This window comes from Procambarus clarkii, chromosome 83, assembly GCF_040958095.1.
Source record: "Procambarus clarkii isolate CNS0578487 chromosome 83, FALCON_Pclarkii_2.0, whole genome shotgun sequence".
Classification (NCBI taxonomy): Eukaryota; Metazoa; Arthropoda; class Malacostraca; order Decapoda; family Cambaridae; genus Procambarus; species Procambarus clarkii.
In genome coordinates, this window is record NC_091232.1 from 10,953,721 (window position 1) to 10,971,220 (window position 17,500).

Below are 17,500 nucleotides of genomic sequence, written 5' to 3' on the forward strand. Positions count from 1 at the left end.
CAGCCTCCACCACATCACTTCCTAGTGCATTCCATTTATTAACTACTCTGACTACTACTTGTACTACTGACTACTGACTAACTACTTAACTACTACTCATTAGTGTGTGTGTGTGCGTGTGTGTGTCAGATAATGTATTTATGGCAACAGAAGTTGAGCTCTCCTCTTTATTCGTCGTATATACTTTAATTTTAGACTCCCTAGTGTGGTGTTCACACACACACACACACACACACACACACACACACACACACACATACATGTGTGCTCCCTGACTACCCATAACCCCCCACCCCCACCCCTCCACCTCCCAGTACCGGGCCAACAGGCCCATTAGTGTCTCGTTCAGTTATATATTGAACTATTCCAGTAACGGCTGTCGGCTATGTAAATCAGAGTGGGGGAGCTGTTACTATTTTAGAAGCGAGTCTATAACGTTAGAACGACGCTTTCCGCTACGAGAGTTGTAATGGAGAGCGCCTGTATCACTTAAGCTAATTACAGCCCCACGCTCGCAACATCAATTTGTTTTATAAGAGATAAGTTTTAAAATGTGTTCGACTGTCCATGAATACGTTATTGCAATTTTAGGGAAAAGATCTGAATGTGTTACTTTTCTGAGGCAGACTGTACTCTTATTTTGTGCATTTCCAAGGCGTATATTTTAAAGGGATCCGCGTAAACGACTATATCATTTCAAAACACTTTGCTGAAATATATATATATATATATATATATATATATATATATATATATATATATATATATGTCGTACCTAGTAGCCAGAACGCACTTCTCAGCCTACTATGCAAGGCCCGATTTGCCTAATAAGCCAAGTTTTCATGAATTAATTGTTTTTCGACTACCTAACCTACCTAACCTAACCTAACCTAACTTTTTCGGCTACCTAACCAAACCTAACCTATAAAGATAGGTTAGGTTAGGTTAGGTAGGGTTGGTTAGGTTCGGTCATATATCTACGTTAATTTTAACTCTAATAAAAAAAAATTGACCTCATACATAATGAAATGGGTAGCTTTATCATTTCATAAGAAAAAAATTAGAAAAAATATATTAATTCAGGAAAACTTGGCTTATTAGGCAAATCGGGCCATGCATAGTAGGCCAAAAAGTGAGTTCTGGCTACTAGGTACGACATATATATATATATATATATATATATATATATATATATATATATATATATATATATATATATAATATAATGTGTATAATGTGTGTGTTTTGAAGTCACCTCAGGGAAAATGAACCAATCTTTAGAGCTTCAATGATTTAACACAGGAGACTAAATCTGTTGCTGGGGTTGGTAGAAAGCAGTCAGAGGGGTAGTTAACTAGACATTATGGGGTAGTTATGGGACGATCAGTTGGTACTTAGAGTACGGTCAGGTAACTTGGGTCCGATAAGAACCAAAATGTGTTGAAAGCCATTCCAGGTCAGATCACTTACCTAACTCACTCGCTCGATTGGTGAACTTCCTGTGAAAATAGAAAAACATGAGTTAGATATTACTGTGGGTGTTGAAGGTTACCTCCAGTGCCACTCCTGACCTGTGCAGGCGCTGCTGAGGTAGACCTCCAACCCTCCCTGACCTGTTCTGAATGTCCCAAGTGTTATCTCACATCCAGATTGACTTGAACTATTGCATCTGAATGGCACATGGTACCCAGCCTGACCTGATGGCCCTAGGCCAGGTATTATCTCTTTTTAGGGGCCTTTTACGACCTTTATGAATTTTGTTTCACCTATCAAAGCTTTATGACTTATAATTATCATTATAAATGTTTCTGTGGTATGCTGTGTTGAAGGGTTACAACATCGGTGTTTTCTGTTTGAAATCTTAGAGTAAATTAGATCAGCAGTGGCAGTCATCTCAGCAGGGTCAACAACAGTGGCAATCATCTCAGCAGGAGGGTCAGCAACAGTCATCTCAGCAGGAGGGTCAGCAACAGTAACAATCATCTCGGCAGTAACGTCAACAAGCTACTAGTTAACGTGCTGGCCCCTTGTCAAAAATACGAGCCTCCAGCTTCGTTAGCGCCATGCGGGGAAAGAACAAAGATACTGGGAACTAGGCAGTGAAGTTGAATACGGAAGAGGAAGAACAGGAGACGAGGGGAGACCGCGACGAGTGTAACAGAGGAGGAGAAATGGGAAACAGAGAGCCATGGAACTTGAGAAAGGTAAGGGACCCGACAGTGAGGGAAAGAAATAATCCCTTCCCCTAGGAGATTATGGGATTTGATAAAGAGAAGGATGTGTGGCATAGAGAAAGGGGGGGAAGAAAGCGAGGAAGAGATGAGAAGTGCGCGACAAAGATATCGGATAAAGTGACGGAAATGCACATGAAAGGCAATACAAGAGTCGGAGAGACGATCAAACAAGAATTTGTAGGTAGCAAGTGAAGCGGACATCATTGCATCACTCGACCGACTGTTTGGTAGGCTAAGACCAAGAGCTTAGTTTCGATTCCGCAGACATAAACTGTGTTAACACAATGAGCAGTTGTGACGTCTTGACCCAGCACCAACGGGGGCAGAGGAAGGAGTCCAGTGTAGGTTGCGTGACCTTGGAGGAGTCCAGCGTAGCTTGCGTGACCTTGGAGGAGTCCAGTGTAGGTTGCGTGACCTTGGAGGAGTCCAGCGTAGCTTGCGTGACCTTGGAGGAGTCCAGCGTAGATTGTGTGACCTTGGAGGAGTCCAGCGTAGCTTGCGTGACCTTGGAGGAGTCCAGCGTAGCTTGCGTGACCTTGGAGGAGTCCAGCGTAGATTGCGTGACCTTGGAGGAGTCCAGCGTAGATTGCGTGACCTTGGAGGAGTCCAGCGTAGATTGCGTGACCTGTCTAGTCGATTGTTGATCGCGTGAGCTGGAGTTATCAGTCATCACTGGTGTAATATCCTGATGACACGATGCATTCTCCCTTTATTGCGGGCCGCAATTGCCTGCATATTAAAGCTTGGAGCAGTTCATTCCGTCACGAAGCTCAATCTGACGAGAGAGGAAATTATCTTTATGGGGGATGCCGTCAGTGTTGCGGAATGAAAGGGTGGGAAATGGTAGAGGGGCAGTGCGTTAGTCCACCACAAATATACGTGAACCATCCGCATGTGTGGTGGTGGTGGTGGTGGTGGTTGAGGTGGTGGTTGTGGTGTAATGGTAGTGGTGGAGCAACCGGGCCATATCAGGACAGAATGTTGCCAACAAGGAGCAAGCTTAGGATAAGTCTACCATGATGGAGAGTCTGTGTAATGTGGCCAAGTGCGAAGTTCTCTTACAAAGGACGTCGCTTTTCGCTCGTATGCGTCACATAGGGCCAAAAAAAATCGTCGGACTAGAAAATGGAAGCAGCTGGCGAAAGTGACGTATACTGTCCCGTTTTCTGTTTTGGGTCCTCTGGTAGGTTAGGAGGGGACACTTTAAATGGTCCGTGATCTTGACATTGAGAAACCTTAGGGAGAACAGGGCTGGACTCTCCCAACCATAAGACAGTTCATACACAAGATGAGATTGCTATCCTTAAGGCATCATACAAGTTAATCGTTTGACTTTTAATTCTTAAAAAGTATTTTACGTCAAAAACAGATAAAGAAGTTCTCTACTGGTACTGTGATTCACGCAGAGCCGACTGTAGTAACCATGGAATAGATCATACGAAGTCATACAGAAAAATACATGACAGTCAAAAGTAGGTCTTGTAATTCTGATTACTAGCTGCAAAACTAGTTTAAATACCATAATAAACAACAAACTGGGCTATGCTGAATAATTATTTAGTGTCAGGGAAGTGGCAGTGATGGTCTCTTCTGGTAATTATCATGACAATTAGACCAGGTAATCGACTTGAGAATGGTCCAGGACGGACCGAAACGTCGTCGTCCCTTCACCTTCTAGTGTGTGGTCTGGTCATCATACTTTAGCCACGTTATTGTGACTCATCGCCTGCAGGTCACTACTATTTACGATGGGATCTGAAACGGGCCACTTTGAGTACTTACGACGCGGTCTGTATTCATTTACACAATAGTGAGCCAGCTCGTAAGATGTTAAAGGCCAGGTCGTAAGATATTAAAAGCCAGGTCGTAAGATATTAAAAGCCAGGTCATAAGATATTAAAAGCCAGGTCGTAAGATATCGTGAGCCAGTTCATATTATAGTCATTATACATTAGGAGCAACGCTATATAAAATACAATATCAGCCACTTTGTCGTAATTACTGTATAACAAACTGGGTCATCTGTCACATCTATAATACATCGAAAGCCGCCCCGTGTTATAATTACAATACAAGCCCGTAATTAGACAGCGTTTCAGGGTAGTCTTGTACAAGGGGTGGAGTGGAAGGTAATTACAATGCAGCAGGTAAGGTGGCAGAATAATGGACTGACATTATACACACTGATACCTATAATTCTGCATTCAGGGAGAGCACTGACTCACGTGTTGTGGTGGAGGTCAAAGGACGGACAGATGAAGGGAGATAGACGGAGGGAGTGACGGGGGAATTGGGAGGGGTATAGACAGGAAGGTGAAGGAGAGAGACATGGAGTAGGTAAGCAGGATAACGAGATTTCTTATCACAGGTGAAGCCAGATCGTCGTGATGAGAAGACACTGTGAAAGGAAGAGGCTTCACGATGCTGCCTTGCGGCTGTTGTTGGAAAAGATATCCAGCCTTCCATGGAAGGAAGGAGGATATCTTTTGGATATATTTTTTGGAGATCTGGGTGGGCAGGGAGCTCTCCCTCCCTGGGTGGGTTCTCTGCCTCGCTTACAGCTTCCGCTCATACAATCACTGTATTATCCATCTTCTTTAAACCGTATTGTATCATTTAAATTTATTTTTGCTTATAAATTTTAATAAGTTGGATTCCAGCTTTTTTTTATTTTAAGAACTGTGAAATGAGGTGCAAATTGGTTTTCTCATTGGTGGGAACGCGAAGCCTATTCAGGTATATTGAGGTAGCTTTTGGCCAGTTACTAAATGTTCTTCATGATGCAACCCACAACAGTTGCCCAACTCCCGGGTACTTGCTTGATGAACAGGGGCATGAGGAGGAAAGGGAAACGTGCCCAAAGTTCCCGCTGTGCGTGGGGGGGGGGGATCGAACCCGGAACCTTGCAGTGGCGATCTATTGTGTTCTGACATATTCTCTTAACACTTTATTTTTTATCTTTCATGTCTGTTTCTTGCGTGAGATTTGGCTTGTTTATAAAAACCAACAGACATTAAATTACCCCACAATTCTGAGCGAGAGAGTGAAGGTTCAGGACCTGCGTGGAGGGGGGGGGGGAAGGATAGGGGGGAAAGGGGGGAGGAGTGGCAGGGGGGGAGGGGAGAGAGGTGGGGGAGGAGTAGGGGGGGGGGGGGAGTTTGTTTACATAACACCCGGGAGGCGAGATCTTACGTCGTCCGAATCCAATGAGAGATGATTTCTTTGTTGACCCGTCACCCACCGAGTTGGAGCTGATGTCAAAGTCAACAGATGGAACACTGGCTGATTACGTGCGGTAAATACTGTATTTACTTGTTGTGCCCCGTGAGTGTCTGGGGGAGAAGTACGAGAGCACGATGAAGGGGAACGGGAGGTGTTGTGCCCCGTGAGTGTCTGGGGGAGAAGTACGAGAGCACGATGAAGGGGAACGGGAGGTGTTGTGCCCCGTGAGTGTCTGGGGGAGAAGTACGAGAGCACGATGAAGGGGAACGGGAGGTGAAGTAAGAGAAGAGGGAGATATTATCAGCAGCAGAATGGTAAGAAAAAGAAGCGAGAAAAAGAAGGATTCGAACATAGGTTCGAGTTCTCCTCATGGCTCCTACTGATTGTCTCACTGATACATCACGTTACTGTGATCTCTTTGTGCAAGAGGAGGTGATGGTGGAGGTAGAGAGGCATTGATTTGCAGGCGATGAGTCACAATAACGTGGCTAAATTATGTTGACCAGACCACATACTAGAAGGTGAAGGGACGATAATTGATTTGATGATTGTTGCCGCCTGAAGGCGGCCTAGTTTATTGTGCACCCCATACTCATCCTGTGACCGATACCGCAAAAAGCATTACAGAGGGCACAAAAGGTCTTTATCAGACCTCGTCTTAGATTATTACATAAACAATTTCATCATACCGTAAGTCATCATACATTAATGGTAGGTCTTATCGCTAATACATAATAGTTAGACCAATGGGGATATTACAGAGTCATAGGTGAGCTTCTGTTTATTATTAGTCCTCACAATACACTACTTGTTTCTGAATCTCATATGTCGTTCATCTACTGGAAGCGAAATGTGGGTACAGTGCAAGGATTTCAGGTAATTTATACATGGTAATAAGATAGGTGGCCATATCATACAGAGTGAGCTTAGATTTATCTCTAAATGGCTCAATTTTACTACAATCCAAGATATGGTGTTCGAGTGTGTGTCCCTGTCTTTGTCCACACACTTTACACTTTACTTCATCTAGATCCCTATACAAGCCGAACTGCCAGAGATACTTGTAGCCAAGTCTTATACGAGCTGTGACAACATCTGTTAGTCTACTGACTTTGTTACTTGCCCCATACACATGTTTTACTTCACACATTTCATTGTGATGAACAATGGACCTGCTAGTTCCAGTTTGCACAGTTCTACTTTCTTCAAATTTATCCAGGAGTTTTCGTCTAATGACACTTTTAAGGGACCTATTTGATAACTCAAGATTCCGTTCAGTACTGTCTTTATTTACTGCAGCCTTAGCAAGGGCGTCAACTTTGTTATGTTCCTTGCATGCCAATGTGAGAAGGAATCCACAACATTTTTATATTTACCCTCTTGCTAAGTATTCTTATATATCTACGTCTAGCTTCCAAGACAAGCACGTTATTACTTGATTGCAAACTGTTTATTGCTCGTAGTGAGGATAGGGAGTCAGAAATAATTAAGCTGTCTACTTCAGTGTTGTCAATAATTTCGAGTGCTACCAGTATCGCTACCAACTCGGCTTGCATTGTGGACGCCCAGTTACTAATTCGGATATTCCTTTGAATTGTGCTGCCATCGGGCTGATGAGCAATAACAGCACTTCCTGCCCTCCCTGTAGCTGTATTGAGCGATCCGTCAGTGTATATGGTCTGTGCAATGTTGTTTTCAGCTTGTATATTGTGAATGTGTTCTATGGTGCTTAATTTAGCAGCAAGCTGAGCATGAGGGTAGTTTGTGATTAGTTTCTTGGTGGGGTATGCAGGGGTCAAGATGTCAAAAGGTACTATCTGCCAGGGTGGAAGGAAGTGCTGTACTCTTTCATCTGTATATACATCGTGCAGTCCCATCATTTTAATATGAGTGGCTGTTCTTTATATCCATTTAGACTCGCTAGTTCCATTTCGTATGTGTTCTAACAGTGCAACTGACACAATGTTGTTTTTGTTATCACGCAGAAGCTTTAGTCCCATCATAAGATTAATTTCAAATATTCTATCTCTAATGCTAAGTATATTTAATTCTTTCCGCATGTTGAGAACTTTGGTAGTTATAGGACAGCCAAGTATAATTCTGAGTGCTTCATTTTGCATTTTTTTTCCAGTGACGACGACGTTTCGGTCCGTCACACTACACAGTGAAGTGAAACGGATTTCTAACTCTGTCAGTGTAAGACAGGAGTGTGTAATTATTTCAAAGAGTTAATGTGAATTAACTCTTTGAACTATTGGTTCCGAAATTTGTCTTTATTTTTTCTCTAAAAGTGTAAACCAGATTTGTATCTTTTGGAGAAAAGTCTAAAATTCGATTGCGAGAACCCGTAATTACTAAATAAAATATTCCTGCATGATAAATTGGTTTGATATTTGAATTTATGCGATCCACTTCTTTCTACTTTAGTCTCTAGTCTGTTTAACATGCCATACTCTCATCTGAACACACACACACACACACACACACACACACACACACACACACACACACACACACACACACACACACACACCGTGCTAGGGCAAGCAGACAACTACACACATGTATTAAACAACCAAACTCCTCTCGTATAAAGTGTGTTAAATCTTTTCTAACATTGATATTATCCCTTGAGGTGACAACAAATACAAGAAACAGCCAGTTAACTGATGGAGAGGCCCCTCCCAACACTGCCCTGAGGAAACTCTTCTAATCCTGAGAGAGAGAGAGAGACAGAGAGCACCATTCCTTTTCCTTATCCAATCAGCTCCCTAGTCCTTAGAAGCCTTGAGATTAGGTGTTGCACCTGCAATTCCTCGTCCATGACGCTTCTCAAGACATAATCGTAAGGAGACGATGAGTCACAACAACGTGGCTGAAGATATGATAATGATTTTGAAGATATGATGATTACACATAGAGATCACACTAACGTGATGCATCAAATGAATGCATCTGGGATGCTCCCGGACGCAGGTTCGATTCCTCGGCACGACCCTTGTGGATTTGTTCATTTGATGCATCACGTTAGTGTGATCTCTGTGTGTAATGATGTAAGGGGCGAAGAGAGAGAACGGCCTATTGACATAGCTCGGGTGCAGGGGGGAGTTGTGTAAAAATTATGGTTTGTCCTTCGGAGAGGCTGCGGGATCCAGTAAGTTCAGTAGAACTTCGGTTTCAACTCTTTTTAACCCTGTCGTAGCTCAGTCGATTAAGGCAGTGTCTGGGATGCTTCCGGACGCAGGTTCGAATCCTCGTCACGGCCCTTGTGGATTTGTTCATATGATGATTATCAATCGACTCGATAATGGTCCAGGACGGACCGGAACGTCATCATCTCCGCATCTTCTGGTGTGTAGTTTGGTCATCATAACCTTGTGATGAACTAGCATCGCATTATTTCTATCCCATATGACTATCCCATATATGATAGTCATATACATAAACATGTATATGACTATCCCACTAGTCATATATATGTTTTTTGTTTTCCCTTTAAGAAATTCTTCGGCTCCTGTTTATCTCCTTTTTCTTCACTGGTACGGTATATGCTCTTTCCAGTACCAATACCTACCAGTACTGAAAGTACCAGTACCTACTGGTACTGCTCACCAGTAAAGCATTATAATTCAAAGCTACTATACTGAGGGCCTACGAGGCGTGTTTCAGCATCAGCTAGTAGAGACATTATCTTATCTAGCCTTACAGTGCATTCAGTACATGTGGTTGTCTTTCTCTACAACCTCTATTAATACCACTTATGTTATTTAGTTAATCCAGGGATATGTATGTGCGTGTGTACTCACCTATTTGTACTCACCTATTTGTGTCTGCAGGATCGAGCATTGACTCTTGGATCCCGCCTTTCGAGCCATCGGCTGTTTACAGCAATGACTCCGGTCCTATTTCCCTATCATACCTAGTTTTAAAAAGATTTAAAAGTGTGTGTGTGTGTGTGTGTGTGTGTGTGTGTGTGTGTGTGTGTGTGTGTATGTGTATGTGTGTGTGTGTGTGTGTGTGTGTGTGTGTGTGTGTGTGTGTATGTGTGTGTGTGTGTGTGTGTGTGTGTGTGTGTGTGTGTGTGTGTGTGTTGTCACTGTTTTTACAATTTGTGTTTGCAGGATCCAGCTCTTAGCTCTTGGACTCCAGCTTTTTAATCGTCGATTGTGTAATTTACTGACTTCTAACTTATTTTTCCTATATAATAGAGGATATCTATGATATCTACGCCATATTCCTCTCTCACACATACACACATCCCTAGGAGGCAGGCCGTAGCAGCTGTCTAACTCCTGAGTATCTGTTTATTGCTAGGTGAACATGGAGAAAGGTGAAAGAAACTCTTCCCATTTGTTTCTTCCTCGACAGGGAATCGAACCCGGGCCTCTTAGGCTCTATACGACCTCAGAGCCCTGTCGACTCGGCTGCGAGGACCTGTGTGTTTGTGTTGGTCTGGATGAGCGTGTGTTTGTGTTGGTCTGGAACACCGTGTGTGTGTGTTTGAGTTGCGTTGTTGAGTAAGTCAACTATCAAAGCATGAGGATAAGTGTGGGGTGTTTACTATGCAGCAGCCGCTCCTCCTCGTGCTACGAGAGCTGGAGGTCTGATGGCGTGGTTCAGTCTTTGATAGGCAACTTTCAACGATAAGGGGAAACCAGAATCACTTTAACTTATGTTATAACTTTTATCTCTGTGTCAAGATATCGAATTGCAGCCAAATATTGTTTGTTGCGCAGTTGAGCAAGCCTCTTATCATCCGGCCAGATAGCCTTATCAACCTGTAAGGTAAACATTCACATACTCATCTTGAGAAGGTGGTGCCATATACAGCACCCGGCCAGCCGGCCGTCCCAACCTCCCTGCTTCAGCCCATTTCATCCACATGGACCTCCATCTTAGAGCCCCCATCCACCTTACAATCTAACCCTTTAGCTATCCTATTCCTTCAAGCCATCTAGCCCTCCACCTTCTAGCACCCAACACCCCTCATCCATCCCTTCCCTCCCTCATCCCATCGTCATCCTTCTCGATAACCTTCTCTTCATCACTTTCCACTCAATCCTCTCTTCCTCCATCTCGGAGCTCGCTCCTCCATCCCACCAACCCTCTCCTTAATCTCCCCCCCCCCACTCCTTCCCGTTAATCATTATAACCCTCCATCTCGCATTAGCAAATAACGAGAAGCCTCGTGCATAATATCATCAGTTTTATACATAAAATATTTTTCATGAATTGTTGCTCGGCTGTTGATGAATGAAATAGCTTTGCTACACAGCGCTTCCTACCCGTGCAGGACAAACATATAAATTGTGACACTAGCTCTCCACATATGTCAGTTGCTTAATTTAGAACCTGTACTTGAGGTCGATCTCGAACCCATTGTTGATGTGACGACTTATATTGAATTTTGTAACTAGCTCATCAAGATTGTAACTTGCTTAGCTAAATGAATTCTGGGGTTCAGTCCCTGAGCCCATTATGTGCCTCTGTAACCCTTTCCACTACCGCCCACAAGATGGGTATGGGGTGCATAATAAATGAACTAAACTAACTCTCTGTTGTTATCTCTAGACGATTTCGTTACGGGAGAGAAGATAAGTTCGTTAGAGGACGGCTTCGTTATAAAAATGAGGACGCTTTCGTTGTAAGAGGGAGAACGCTTTTTCTTTACAAAAGGGAGTAGGCCTTCGTTTAGAAGAGAGAACGACGACATTGTAAGTGGACGCTCTCGTAATAGGAGACAGGGCGTCTTCTTTGTTTAAGGGAGATATGATAAATTTCAAGATCTTCCCCATACCGAGTAAAACCCGCTAACATTGGCTTAGCATTGTTAACCGCTTACCAGGGTTAAAACCGCTAACATTAGCTTAGCATTGTTAACCGCTAACTAGGGTTAAAACCGCTAACATTAGCTTAGCATTGTTAACCGCTAACCAGGGTTAAAACCGCTAACATTGGCTTAGCATTGTTAACCGCTAACCAGGGTTAAAACCGCTAACATTGACTTAGCATTGTTAACCGCTAACTAGTGTAAAAACCGCTGACATTGGCTTACCAATTGCAGTGGTTTTTGGTGGTGCTGGAGAAGTTTATATGCAGAAAGGATATGGGAAAGTATTTGTTAGGGAACACAGTGGTAGCTATATCGGCCGTGTTTAGCAAGGTGGGGATTAAACTAGCCGTTATATCCGCTATATTTGGCTAAGGTCCAATCCACCTTATCGAAGGTATAGCTAGGAAAGAACGGCACTATACACCCTATCGACCTTTTATCTCCAAGAGTAGACGGTATTACAAATCCATATAAGCAGAGTGTGCTGGTGACCAGCATGGCATACCTGGATTGTACCTGGATGAGGTTCTGAGAGTTCTTCTACTCCCCAAGCCCGGCCATGGGCCAGACTTGACTTGTGAGAGCTTAGTCCAACAGGCTTTTGCTTGGAGCGGCCCGCAGGCCCACATACCCACCACAGCCCGGTTGGTCCGGCACTCCTTGAAGAAAACTATCTAGTTTTCTCTTGAAGATGACCACGGTTGTTCCGGCAATATTTCTTATATTCACTGGGAGGATGTTAAACAACCGTGGACCTCTGATGTCTATACAGTGTTCTCTGATTGTGCCTATGGTACCCCTGCTCTTCACTGGTTCTATTCTGCATTTTCTTCCAGACTGTCCACTCCAGTAAAGTACCTAGCAGTAAAATAGGTCACCTGGGTGTTAGTCAGCTGTCACGGGCTGCTTCCTGGTGGTGGAGGCCTGGTCGAGGACTGGGCCGCGGGGACACTAAAAGCCCCGAAATCATCTCAAGATAGAAGATAGTACCTGGCTCTCCAGTATTTTCCACGTGAATATTATTTGATACCTCTGTCGTCTCCTCTCTAGAACAGCGAATCCCGACCCATTGTGAGTCCTTCGTACTAAGGTTGTTCTGAAGTCCACATCACGTGGTTTAACACGAGGACGACCAAACAAACTGTTACAACACCAGGAGCTCTTAGAGGGCAACGAGTAAATAAACAAAGGAGGTATCCGGTTCCTCCAGAGTGTGGCGGGGACTTGAGAGGGGACGAAGTCGCCCGGAACAGATCCGGAGACGCGCGAGATCAGGAAGTTCCTAACATGTTAAAGTGTGTCTTAGTGAAAACACACAAAGCGGGGGTACCGTGTTAACTACAGGGGGTACCATGTTAACCACAGGAGGGTACCATGTTAACCACAGGAGGGTACCATGTTAACCACAGAAGGGTACCATGTTAACCACAGGAGGGTACCATGTTAACCACAAGGGGTACCATATAAACCACAGGGGGTTACCATGTAAACCAGAGGGGGTACCATGTTAACTATAGAGGATACCATGTAAACCACACACTCATTCACACTCAAAGGTGGCCACTATAGACTATACACTATACATCGTGCACCCTATACTATACACCAAAACACATTCATTCGACCCCCATCCGGTTCCAAGACTTTCACGTGCATGGTAACGCTTCAGCGAGGCATTAACGAGCGAGTGGACTCGACTAGGAGAGGGAACAGTTAAGACGAACTATATACGCAGTTACAAGCAGGGTCAATATTGGACTGTAGTTATCCACTAAATTTCGAAAAAAAGGTGGAATGCAGGAGCTGTCAGCTCAGACGTCAGGAACATTTACACGAGTATAAAAACACACTTCTATACCCATGAGATAAACTTAAAAAAAAATATATAAATAAAAGAAGCAGAGGAAGAAAAGAAGAACATCATCCCTCTTCCCAACTGAGGAGTGAAATTTGGAAATGGTGAAGCCTCCTCCGCGGGTCCTCGGGCGTAAATCGGTGAAGGTAATGAGGAAAGAGAGCGGAAGTAGCTATTAGTGTGGGGACAATCTCCGGTACTGACAAAGGGGCCGCCCCGGGAGATTGGCTGGCTGGCTCCAGACTTGTAGGACCCCCTAGCCCTCCACCCCCTCCAGCCCCAACCCCCCTCCATCTATCCCCGGTCTATCCCTCCGTCCCCAACGTCAAGCTCAGGGGCGGGGGGAGGACAGGGAAGGACTCTACGCCACCTGTGGTGGGCCCCCCACTCAAAAAAAAACTAGGACCCCAGCCTCGACAAAAGACGGATATTGCCTTTATCTTCTTTACTTTTCCTTTGAATAATCGATGAAGATGAGATCTAGCAGGGGGTCTGGGGGCAGACGGGGATGCGAACCTGGAATCTCTCGGGAAGTTTCGAGCCTGGAAGTTCTCTGGGGGAAGTACGTGTCTGGTGAGTACGTGTCTGGTGAGTACGTGTCTGGTGAGTACGTGTCTGGGAAGTACGTGTCTGGGAAGTACGTGTCTGGGAAGTACGTGTCTGGGAAGTACGTGTCTGGGAAGTACGTGTCTGGGAAGTACGTGTCTGGGAAGTACGTGTCTGGGAAGTACGTGTCTGGGAAGTACGTGTCGTGGAAGTACGTGTCTGGGAAGTACGTGTCTGGGAAGTACGTGTCGTGGAAGTACGTGTCTGCAAATTTTCAAAGGTTTTTGCCATGAAGTTCTCCGGGAAATTCAGCTTGAAAATGACCAGGAAAGGTTCGAGCCTGCAAGTTCTTAGGGGGAAGCCTATCCTCCTCCTGGATGGCCAAATGCTTGTTGATTCTTACACCAGACCAAGAGGGGGGGTAGAAATAGCCTAAGTTACTCTATCCCTTTGAGATGTATTTATTGCTTATCTCAATAAACATACTTGAACTTGAACCCCAGACCACCTGTTTATGAATTAAAAACCCATGACTCATGACACAACTGAATATGTTCGAACCTTTCTTGAAGAGTATTTCCCCTGCTTCTGTCTTCAAATCGCGTGTACTGCAATTGCTAACAATTTCCAACCGAACCAAAACATTAAACTTTATCTAACCGAGCCCTAACGATGCTCAAAATTAGAATATACTTTAATGTAAATTTATATTAAAGAAAACAGTTTTTTTGCTTCACAATACATTAAAATTTACGGATGTATCTTTGGGGTTGACCACAGCCCTCGCCAGCATGGCCTGACGATTGGTTGTTCAAGGAAATTCTAGCCTGGAAGATTTTAGAGTAGCGTAAGGACGGGAAGTTGAAGCCTGAAGTTCTTAGAGGTAGGAAAAGTGCCTGAACGTTTCTTGGAAGTTTGAAAGGAGGCACTGGGCCTGAAAGGAGGCACTGGGCCTGAAAGGAGGCACTGGGCCTGGAAAGTTTCAGGAGTGCATATCCTCGGAAGATCTCAAAGGGTATGTGGGGGTGAGGGCTGTTGAGTAATCACTGTACAAACCCGATAATTGTCAATGGGTGAGCAGGAGAGGGATTTCAGTGCCTGGTAGTTCTCAGCGGGTAATCCAGGAAAATAAATTCGACCCCTTAATTTCTCCAGGTATGTGGTGGAGTAAATAAAACTGCGCAGAAAGTTTCCAAACTCAGTTTTTTTTATATGAGTTTTTTTTATGTGAAGTTTTGGTACATTAGAGTAACACGACTGCAGTCCTCATTTATTCAGTTATCATATGTCAAAATAACTAAACGCTGAGTGTGTTGATGGTTGAGAGAGACTTGCATATGAAGACGAGGAGTCACAATAACGTGGCTCAAATATGTAGACCAAACCACACACTAGAAAGTGAAGAGACGACGATGTTTCTGTCCGTCCTGGACCATTCTCAAGTCGATTGTAACTTGAGAACGTCACAATCGACTTGAGAATGGTCCAGGACGGACCGAAACGTCGTCGTCTCTTCACTTTCTAGTGTGTGGTCTGGTCTGCATTGCATATGAAGTCCTTCTGTTGTGTGTAGTTTCCTATTGCCTCTGCACCTGACAGTTATTTCGGTGTTGCTGGACAAGATCTTACGGATGATTGTTTGGCTGTGTGTAAAAATGATTTGGCTTTTAATGGAGTCTTGCTGTTTGTGCATTGTTATACACCTTCAAAGGGATGTTGCGGTCGATGCTTTTCACTGAATACGTTGCGGATGCGTTCTCGAGTTCTCACGTAAATGCATAGACGTAATTAGTCTTTTTCAAGGCGGTCAGTTGGAATAGTTCTTCATGAGAAAATTAGCGGTTGTCTATCTCGAGTATGTTTGGAACTGGTTCATCTATTCAGTGTTGGATGGGGTCACGCACTAGTCGATAATGTCTTTCGGGACTCATTTTCTCATGCTTTTGTGCCGTCTATAATAGGTATGTGAAGTATTGACCCCTTACCTTGAGGTTACCTTGAGGTGCTTCCGGGGCTCAGCGTCCCCGCGGCCCGGTCGTCAACCCGGCCTCCTGGTTGCTGGACTGATAATTTCAGTATCCCCTTCATCCCCTACCCCTTTATCAGTAGTGACCTACCACGCTACCGCTCAGAAAATGTTAATAGAGTTCATAATAATATTGACAAGGGCCGGTCAGGAAGCAAATTATTAAGATTTGTGTCCTTATCGTGATACTTATAATAGGTCTAAATATGCACTTATTAATAAGAATACTAACGTAAGTTAGTAATCTTGGAGTTTTGGAAACGAGTACCATTGATTTCATTCAAGGTACCGTCTTGTCAACTTATTGATTGGTAATTATGACTATTTGGTACTTTGGCATGAGTGATCTTACACTGGGTTGAAGGTCTTCAAGGTAGGGAAAGGCGGTGGCACGAACCATAGTTCCTGGTCACCGGATTGGAGTACACAGGATGGAGGATGGGGAGGTAGGGTGATTACTGGAGTGATCTTGAAGACTCTGCAGTCCAAGACAATACTACAGTCTTCCCTGCTTGGCGCTCTCTTTTTGATAACCATTTGATTACCACCATTCAAGTAATTTTTAAGAGTGTCTTATCATCAATAATAAACTAAGACAATCGTAACTTATTAATCCCAGGCACCAAAAAAATGCTATATTGTATTATACGACAATTAATTTTCTGGTGCCAGATGCGTCAGTATTTCAGCCCGTTACTTTGGCAGTTCTTGAAGTGTGAGAGAATGGTTTCTGACGCATAGGTGCCTCAGTGGTGGTGCCTCAGCATGTATCTTTAGTCAGTTATACATGAAGAGCATGTATCTTTAGTCAGTTATACTTGAAGAGCATGTACCTTTAGTCAGTTATAATGAAGAGCATGTATCTTTAGTCAGTTATAATGAAGAGCATGTATCTTTAGTCAGTTATACATGAAGAATACCGACATTATTAACAGTAGTTTTCTGTCTCATAATTGGACGTTCCTCCTGTAACTGATGTGACGAGGAACTAAACGAGAAAGAACACAAGAACAAATTAACCAACAAGAAGCCTATTGGTGTAGGCGGCTTTATCTGTCGCCTGAGTGAAGAACTCGTACAGTTACCATATATACACAAAGTTGTATTGTATGCAATAATTGTGTATAGAGTTGCACAAGTTGCAATTGTATGATTTTGTTATGATTTTGTTTGACACTCGCCGGCAGACAACTTGTTCTTTTTCATTATGGTGAAAAGTCCATAGTGTCCTTCCCATAGCTAGCGCCCCAGCAGACCTGTGGCTCTGGCACCCCCAGCAGACCTGTGGCACTGGCACCCCCAACAGACCTGTGGCACTGGCACCCCCAACAGACCTGTGGCTCTGGCACCCCCAGCAGACCTGTGACTCTAGCACCCCCAGCAGACCTGTGGCCCCTGGTGAGTCCCCTGCTAATCACCGGTACATATACCACCTCCAACACCTCTCTGGGAATTCGGACCTCAATCGTGAATTGTCTTTACCTTAAGAAACCCTTTTTCACGACTGTCCTGGGCTCTCTCCCAAGAACGCTGCTCTTGAAATTTAGCGGCCGTTCTCGGGCCTGAGACACGAGAATTCCGGTGACCAGGGTTCAAAGCTTCCCTGTGACACGCCAACCGCTTGACCTCATTCACTTCTTAGTCACTCAAAGCATTTAAACCATTTCCCTTGGGCCCCCTTGAATGGTACTTAAGATATAGGAATCCTTTGTATTATCTTAACACATACTGAAAAATGCAACTTTTATATTTATTGAAATATGCAGGACATGATCAGTTGATAT

General features: G+C 44.0%; 1 protein-coding gene across 4 annotated transcripts in view; it reads right to left on the reverse strand.

Moving 5' to 3' along the window:
- The window catches only part of LOC123768664 (acetylcholinesterase), a 159,623-nt gene that overhangs the window by 75,687 nt on the left and 66,436 nt on the right, over positions 1-17,500 (reverse strand). For 2 of the 4 annotated variants that reach the window (XM_045759330.2, XM_045759328.2), the window contains exon 2: positions 1,471-1,499. The exons of the other annotated variants lie outside the window; for them this stretch is intronic. The gene's annotated coding sequence lies outside the window, so the exon portion shown is untranslated. The remainder of the gene's footprint in view (positions 1-1,470; positions 1,500-17,500) is intronic. 4 annotated transcript variants of the gene reach the window in all.